Below are 9300 nucleotides of genomic sequence, written 5' to 3'. Positions count from 1 at the left end.
CACTTCTATTCTACTTGAATTGATTAGCTAAGGTCATGTTATCTCTGTTGCAATTTGTCTGCAGAGGGGACTTAAAATCACGGTTAGATTGTCTGTTTCATGAAGTTTTCATGGGTAATCATTAAGTAGGTCAAATAAATAAAAAGATTTGCAGATAAACTTTTAAATAAATTCCACAAATCATTAATAACATAAAACTTTGAAGTTTTCATTAGTTAAATCAGAAATTAGGTTAAATTCATTGGGTATCATTTGCAACAACATGGATGGAACTAGAGCGTATCATGCTTAGCGAAATAAGTCAAGCAGAGAAAGACAACTATCATATGATCTCCCTGATATGAGGAAGTGGTGATGCAACATGGAGGCTTAAGTGGGTAGAAGAATAAATGAAACAAGATGGGATTGGGAGGGAGACAAACCATAAGTGACTCTTAATCTCACAAAACAAACTGAGGGTTGCCGGGGGGAGGGGGTTGGGGAGAAGGGGGTGGGATTATGGACATTGGGGAGGGTATGTGATTTGGTGAGTGCTGTGAAGTGTGTAAACCTGGTGATTCACAGACCTGGGGATAAAAATATATGTATATATAAAAAATATATGTTTATAAAAAATAAAAAATAAAAAAAATAATAAATAAATAAATAAATAAATAAATTCATTGGGTATCTAAGACTTTTCCCAAATGAGATCTAAAACATTAATTATTGCATGTAGGTTTGTCTGCTTTTAGCTTCTTGTTGCTGAAACAAAATGCATGAATCAGTTGGTATACATGCTCTGTGCATTACTGAAAGATTGTACCATGGAAAAAAGACATTTGTAGAAATCATGAAACATACTCATACATTTGACATTCTAAAAAAAAATCTGGTGTAATAATTCACAGTTTGTAATTAATTAGTTTTCACAGGAAATGGTGTTTCTAAGAATTAAAATTCTGATAAATGTGATTGGGACTGCTGGAAAAAAATTTTTTTTTTAAAGCAACTCTGTGTGTAGGGAAGTAAGAGCTATGTAAGAAAGGTGTAAGGAATGAAAATACATTTCTTTGGATGGAAAAAAAAAATTGTCCTGACATAAGACTGGTTATTTAAGAGGGAAAATTTAGGACAGAATTTGAATTTTTAAAAAAATTATAAAACATTTGTGAAGGGTTTTATGTGTGGTCAAGACTAAGATTGGAATAAATGAGTTTCAAAAATATACTGATATAAAATTAAAAATTTTCTTTTATCTCTGTTAAGAAAATAAAAATGCCAGGCTCCCTGCTCAGCAGTAAGCCTGCTTCTCCCTCTCTCACTATCTCTCTGTCAAATAAATGAATAAAGTCTTAAAAGAAAAGAAAAGAAAAGAAAAAGACCAGGATTTCTTGGATTATTGGTTTGCTCTTGATAAGAAATTATAAACAAGGTTTTCCCCTCATTTGCCCAGAAAAACAAAGGTTTCTCTATTTGTTTTTAACAGGTCTTTGATTACTTAAAAGAACTAAATCCTTCAATATTAAAGGAGCTAAGTTTTGCTAACAACTATAAAACCTTCCGTAAAATTTCTCACAGCCACTATGGTTAAATAGTAATAATATATAAAGTTTCATAATAACCTAAGATCATATATAGGCACATGCTTTAAAACGTGCCAAGGGTTTTTAAAACAAACTTCTCCCAGAAATTCAAATCCTAAATGAAGTATTTTTGTCTAATTAGGCTTATTTATTTTGTACGTTAACTCACATTGAATGCATTGTTAATGGGAATGAAATATAATTTTTTAAGTTATAATTTGCAATATGTTTTTACTGAAGAGTAAGATGTGTATTGAGGTTTTTACTGAAGAGTAAGATGTGTATTGAGGGTTTTTAAAAATTTTATTTATTTATTTGACAGAGGGAGATACAGCGAGAGAGGGAACACAAGGACTGAGAGTGGGGGAGGGAACATCAGGCTTCCCACTGAGCAAGGAGTCTGATGTGGGGTTCCATCGCAGGGCCCCAGGATCGTGATCTGAGTGGAAAGCAGATGCTTAATGACTGAGCCACACAGGCACCCCCTGTATTGTTTTTAATATTGATTTATATCAAAGAAACCCAGACACTTCTTAATTCATCTAGAGAGTCTTGTGGATTTATCTTGTAATCATATTTTCTGTGAAGTCTACCCATTTTGTTCCTTAAATTTTCTTCATATGGCTCTGTGGCCACATCTCTTATACAAGAGAAAATAATTCTCCAGACCCCAGATTTTGGGCCCCACAGCTGGCTGAATCCCCATGGAGCCACCACTGTATCATCTCAGACTTACAACTCCTGCTCTTCCTTTTGTGTCTCATGCCTACATGCTGCCATTTCTTTCTCTTGGGTTTATATATGAAATTTTAAAGACTTTTATGATTTATCTAGAATTTCTAGGTGTTTTAATTGGAATGGCACCTGCTGACATCAGTTAACGTACCATTATGCCAAGAGCTCCAACTCAAAAGATGACAATTCCTTTCCATATAAGCTAACCACAGTCTCTGAGCCCTCCAGTTTTACAGAATTCTCTTAACTTCGAGATACTATGTTTTCATGCAAACATATGGAAAACCATTTCAAGAGACAAAACCAAACTTATTTAGGTGCAGAGCTGGAAAAAGCACATCATATTGGAGGGAATGATAATTTCAACTGCATTCCCTGTGCCTAGCATACAATTCCCATGTATTATATATACTATAGGAGACACTGAGAAATGATAAATGAATTAATTATAGGTTGAATAAAATTATAGATTGTTTTTTATTGAGTAAAATCTCTTTAGAAAAATTGGTGAATTACTTAGAATATCCTGGACTAAGGTAGTAAATACTGCAAAAAACAACGTGGTAATGGTTTTAAAAGAATAAAGTCTGTTTCTCTCCTATATACCCAGTGCCAGTGTGTCTTCTTGGTGGATGGCAGCTCTCCTACATGTTGAGAACATGGGACACAGATTCATTCCACTATGTGACTCCACCATCCCATTTAGCTTTCTGTTCCAGCTGACAATAGGGTAAAGAGAGTGTGGAGGAAGACCAGAAGTGGAACATATGAGTGGATTTCCTAGAACTCAGTCATATGTTTACACCTCAGTGAAAGGGAATTTGGGAAATGTAGTCAAGCTGAGTATCCAGGAAGAAGAAAACATATTTGGGTGAGCAGCTTAGTAGGCTCTACCACCATTGTATGCCTTAAGATGGATCAAAGAAAAGAAAAAAGTCAGTAGTCAAGCAGTTAAGAGAGCGTTATAAGATTTCATGCAAAAAATGATGGTGGTCAAGCTAAAGTGCTGAGACAATAAATAAGTATAAAAGTACTGTATAAATTATTTCAAATTGAAGAATCAACAGGATCGAATGTAGGGGTGAAGGATAACCTTACAAAAGTCATGATGCCAAGTAGAATTCTGTATATGGGAAACCAATGAAATAAATCTTCACATAATTCAGGATCTATAAACTGTAAGCTTATTGGTACATAAAATGAACAATATTCCACAATAATCTCACTAGAAGAGATAAAAATAGACAAGTGAGGTTATTCTGCTAAAAGAGCTTGCAATCTACTTAGATTGAATGTTCAGAATATAGGCTTGGCTCAGACAGATTGACAAGATGAGTGAACATGGAATTATGTGAAATCAAGCCTACAAATACAGAACTGAGATTCCCTTAAGTGGTAGTTGAAGCCATGACGGAGGTGGATGAGTTACCACAGGAAATAACTAAAAAAAGGTAAGAGAAGGTTGAAGAGAAAAAAACGCTTTGATTATTTATGTTTTTAAAAAATTATTATGAGGGCGCCTGGGTGGCTCAGTGGGTTAAGCCGCTGCCTTCGGCTCAGGTCATGATCTCAGGGTCCTGGGATCGAGTCCCACATCGGGCTCTCTGCTCAGCAGGGAGCCTGCTTCCCTCTCTCTCTCTGCCTGCCTCTCCATCTACTTGTGATTTCTCTGTCAAATAAATACATAAAATTTAAAAAAAAATTAAAAATCGTTATGTTAGTCACTATATAGTACATCTTTAGTTTTTGATGTAGTGTTCCAAGATTCATTGTTTACATGTAACACCCAGTGCTCCATGCAAAACATGCCCTCCTTAATACCCATCACTGGGCCAACCTATCCCTCCACCCTCCTCCCCTCTAAAACCCTGTTTGTTTCTTGGAGTCCACAGTCTCTCATGGTTCGTCTCCCCCTCTGATTTCCTCCCCTTCACTTTTCCTTCCTTCTCCTAATGTCCTCCATGCTATTCCTTATGTTCCACAAGTAAGTGAAACCATTTGACAATTGACTTTCTCTTCTTGACTTATTTCACTGAGCAAAGGGTTTGGAATAGAGATGAAACTTATCAAAGGTGAATGTTTACTTTAAAAATGAACATGAGCAAGTTAAATTCACTTATCTCCTTTTACTATAACCTAACGCCAGTAGTCTTGTGATTTATAATCTTCTCATGCCAGAGCAGACACTTGTTACCTCCTGGGTCTCGGCTCATTCTCACTCTCATAAGTGGAAAAATTTCTAACTGTCCCAGATGCTCTTTACTGGCCATCCTTTGCACTGGATAGTTTTTTCAAAGACATCGAATTACTGCCCTTTCTCTTTTATGTGTAATTATATTAATATATTAATAATTAAAATTTTATATATTTATATATAAATATATATAAATAAAATTATGTGTAGTTTTGGCTTCCCGATTTTGTTGTAAGGTCTTTCAAAGCAGAGACTATGTCATACATAACTAAATGGATGCATAAAATGTGTTTTCACATATTCGTGATTTCCACAACGCCTAACACAATTCCTAACCCACAGAATATGAATTATCTGTTAAATTATTAAACCTTAGTTGTATGGGTGATGATGTGGGCTAGGGTGGATGAGAACCTCTGACTCAAGCTTACTCATTTTGTAGACGTGAGTGTTCAGGGCTAATTGTTAATTAGGCCCACTGACCACAGGGATTTACCCCTGCCACATATTGGTTATCTAGGAACTCAGTAAGTCCAGATAGAGACACCACAACCATGGCAACCAAATGTGATGGTTAGGAAGATCATTATATGCAGTAACTATATTAATAATTCTGGATTCTTCTCCTCTTTCTGCTGAAGGATCCATGAGAGGAGACAACCAGTCTTTTACTCTTGGTTTCATTCTCCTGGGAGTCAGTGGTCAACAGCATCGGGAATACTTCTTCTTCATCCTCTTCCTATTCATTTACCCCAACACACTGATTGGAAATCTGCTCATCATCTTGTCCATTTGTTCTGATACTCACCTTCACAACCCCATGTACTTTTTCCTTGCCAATCCCTCCTTTGTTGACATCTTCTTCTCCTCTGTAACCATCCCTAAAATCCTAGCCAACCATGTCTTAGGCAGCAAAGCCATCTCCTTTAGGGGATGCCTAACACAGATGTGTTCCATGTTGGCCTTGGGTAACACAGATAGCTATATCCTGGCTGCAATGGCATGTGATCATGCTGTGGCCATCAGCCGCCCACTTTATTACATAACAATTATGAGCCCACAGACTTGTTTCCTCTTAGTTGTTGGGTCTTGGGTGGTTGGAAATGCTAATCCCCTCCCCCCCACATTCTTCTCACAGCTGGTCTTTCTGTGGCAACAAGGAAGTGGCCAACTTCTACTGTGACATTGCCTCTTTACTCAAGCTATCTTGCTCTGACATCCATTTTAACGTGAAGATGATGTACCTAGGGGTTGGTGTTTTCTCTGTGCCATTACTATACATCATCATCTCCTATATTCATGTCTTTTCTAGTCTTACAGGTTCCATGCACCAAGGGTGTGCTCAAGGCCTTCTCTACTTGTGGTTCTCACCTCACAGTTGTTGCTCTGTATTATAGGACAGTCATGGGGATGTATTTCTGTCCTCTGTCTAGTTACAGCCTAAAGGATGCAGTGATAACTGTGATGTATATTGCAGTGACCCCAATGTTAAATCTTTTCATTTATAGTCTGAGAAACCAAGACATGAAGGCAGCCCTGGGGAAACTCTTCAGCAAAAAACTCATAACCAATATGAGGTCATATCGGAGAGTCAATTAGTCACCAATTAGGATGCATTTGAAAATCCAGTCCCAATGTCCTCCCCTTCCAAGGATCCACATTTGTGTTTTCCAACCACTGAATTTCTCTTCTTGGAAATCTTGTAACAGTTTCATGAGACTTCCTATTGAGATTGTTGATATGTACATGTTATTATTCTTTTTACAGCAACGAATTATTGGGATCATGTTCCAGCTAAGTGTAGCTGGAACTAACTAGCACTTTGCTTCCATACCTAAATAATAAAAACAAGAATGTCTTCCCTGTTTGTCTTAGGGTGTAAGGGTCACAATATTTCATGCTTTGAAAGATGTAAGTCCCTATTCAAGTGTCAGTTTTCTTGCACTACTACATTTCATCATTCCTACTTTGCTTGCTAACTGAGAGCAAGACCTGTCTTAACACATCACTCTATTCCCCCCAAAGCTGGTCTCTAAAGTGCAACCAATAACTATGTGTGGAAGTGGAATGAAGAAATGCAATTGAAAAAAATGTAATCTGATAATAATCAGACATAATCAGCTTTGACATTAATTCCCATCCATCACATACCTGGTATCTCAGAAAGTTACTTTCTTAAAAAAGAGACTGATTTATTTGTGAGAGAGAGACAGAGAGAGAGAGAGAGAGAAGAGAGAGAGTGTGTGTATGGTGTGTGTGTGTGTGTGTGTGAGAGAGAGAGAGAGATGTTGGGGGAGGGGCAGAAGAAAGGGAGAGAGAGAATCTCAGGCAGACTCTGTACTGGATGTATGATCTCACAACCCTGAGATCATGACCTGAACTGAAACCAAGAGTCAGACACTTAACCTACTGCCACCCAGGTTCCTCTCAAAAAGTTACTTTCAGGGGCGCCTGGGTGGCTCAGTGGGTTAAGCCGCTGCCTTCGGCTCAGGTCATGATCTCAGGGTCCTGGGATCGAGTCCCACATCGGGCTCTCTGCTCAGCAGGGAGTCTGCTTCCTCCTCTCTCTCTCTCTGCCTGCCTCTCTGCCTACTTGTGAGCTCTGTCAAATAAATAAATAAATTAAAAAAAAAAAAAAGTTACTTTCAGTCCACTTAAGAAAGAAAAATCATACCCATTATTTTTATTATTTTTAATTTTTTGAGTAGAGTTGATACAGAAAGTTACATAGTTTCAAGTGCGCAACACAGTGACTTGGCAGGTTATACAGAATGCTATGATCGCCACAAGAGTGCTACCGTCTGTTGCCATACAATGCTAGTACAATATCACTGACTATATTCTTCATGCTGTACATTTTATTCCTGTGACTTATTCACTTATAACTGGAGGCTGCTACTTCTTCTTCTTTTTAAGATTTCATTTATTTATTTGACAGAGATCACAAGTAGGCAAAGAGGTAGGTGGGGGGTGGGGGAGGGGGTAAGCAGTCTCCCCACTGAGCAGAGAGCCAGATGCAGGGCTCAATCCCAGGACTCTCAGATCATGACCGGAGCCGAAGGTAAAGTCTCAACCCACTGAGCAACCCAGGTGCCCTCATAACTGGAAGCTTCTATTTCCTACTCACTTTCATCCATTCTGCCCATCCTATTGATATACAAATGGATATGGAGCATGTAATACACACACACACACACACAATATTAGACAGTCATAAAAAAGAATGAGATCGTGCCATTTGCAAAATCATGGCTGGACCTAAAGGGTATTATGCTAAGTGAAATAAGTTAGATTAAGAAAGACAAAAAACATAAGAATTCACTCATTTGTAGAATCTTTTAAAAATAAATAAAAACCATACACATTATTTTTCCAATAAAAATTATTTAAAACAAAGATTTAGATGCATGGATGTATTCTGAAAGTGACTAGAGGAAAGAAAAATGAATGCTGGTGTAACCCCAAAGTTATTATACTAAGGGAAGAAGTTACTTCCACTAGAACTGAAGAATCTAAATGGAAATGGTAGTGCTCCCAGAACCTGGGAGGTCAGAAGAGAGATGATCACGTATCTGATGCTCAGGTCTTTGAAAGGAGCTGCCAAACTGCTGCCACTTGGTCCCCACCTGCTGAAGTGACACCAACTTTCATTCCTGGGAGATCTGAGTCCTCAATAATACTTCCTTTCTTGGGATGTAGTTTCTATTCTATTTCTATTCATGGAAATACTAATACATCCCAGACAAGGCCAAATGCATGGTCCTCCTGGCACCCCATTATGTAGTATCAAAAAATGTCATTCTCATTGGGATCAATCACTTCAGGAAGTGGAGAAATCCTTTATTGTGTGGAGGGCCCATAGAGTATTGCTACAATTTGGTTAACCTTTCCATGATAATAGAAACTGAAAATACATAAATCCCCAAATATTATTATTGATAACTTCTTCATACGGTTGTAAATAAATAAAGAACCAAAAATACACTTTGTGACACTAGACACAGATGTAATAAAAATGCATTTAAAACAAAAGTATGAGAACAATGAGTATAGGATTCAGAATGAGAGCATATTCAAGAGGAAAGACTCAAGGGAAGGGAATGGGGGTAGCAACTGATAGACATTATTACTAAAGTCCAATTTTCATATTGGGTGGCAGATCAATGTGTGTTTACAATATTTTTTTTTCTTTTTATTTTTTAAAAGATTTTATTTATTTGACAGAGATCACAAGTAGGCAGAGAGGCAAGCGGGGCGGTGGGGAGGGGGAAGCAGGCTCCCTGCTGAGCAGAGAGCCTGATGCGGGGCTAGATCCCAGGACCCTGAGATCATGATCTGAGCTGAAGGCAGAGGCTTAACCCACTGAGCCACCCAGGTGCCCCTACAATATTTTCCTAATAGATTAATAAGTAGATGATGCAGGATAGATGTAGATATGTGAAGAAGGAGGAGGAGGGGAAGAAATCTGCATGAAGCAATGATGGGATTTTCTTCTTAATCAAGGATTAGAGAGAGAGAATAGTAAGGGAGATTAACTGGGCCTCTCAAAGCAGTCTAGGAAGAGACAGATGGAGAGACAGTGAAGATACAGATGAAGAATCTAGATGCAAAGTAACGAGGAAATAGAGAAAATACAAAACTTTTATGAAGTTGATGAAGAGAATAATTCTTTCGTAATTATTCCTACTTGAGGAATATCTTAGAGGGTCTGGTGGGACACTCTTGACAGAGCATAAATTGTGCTCTGTACATTAACAATGTACATTGTACATTGCACAATAAATTGTACAATGAAGACATGAAACA

The 9300-nt window shown here is 37.7% G+C and overlaps 1 pseudogene; it reads left to right on the top strand.

Moving 5' to 3' along the window:
• The first annotated feature begins 5140 nt into the window (after window positions 1-5140).
• LOC131815648 (olfactory receptor 1A1-like) lies at window positions 5141-6093 on the top strand (annotated as a pseudogene).
• The last annotated feature ends 3207 nt before the right edge of the window (window positions 6094-9300 follow it).

Source organism: Mustela lutreola, chromosome 15, assembly GCF_030435805.1.
Source record: "Mustela lutreola isolate mMusLut2 chromosome 15, mMusLut2.pri, whole genome shotgun sequence".
NCBI lineage: Eukaryota > Metazoa > Chordata > Mammalia > Carnivora > Mustelidae > Mustela > Mustela lutreola.
This window is presented reverse-complemented; position numbering and strand designations above follow the sequence as displayed.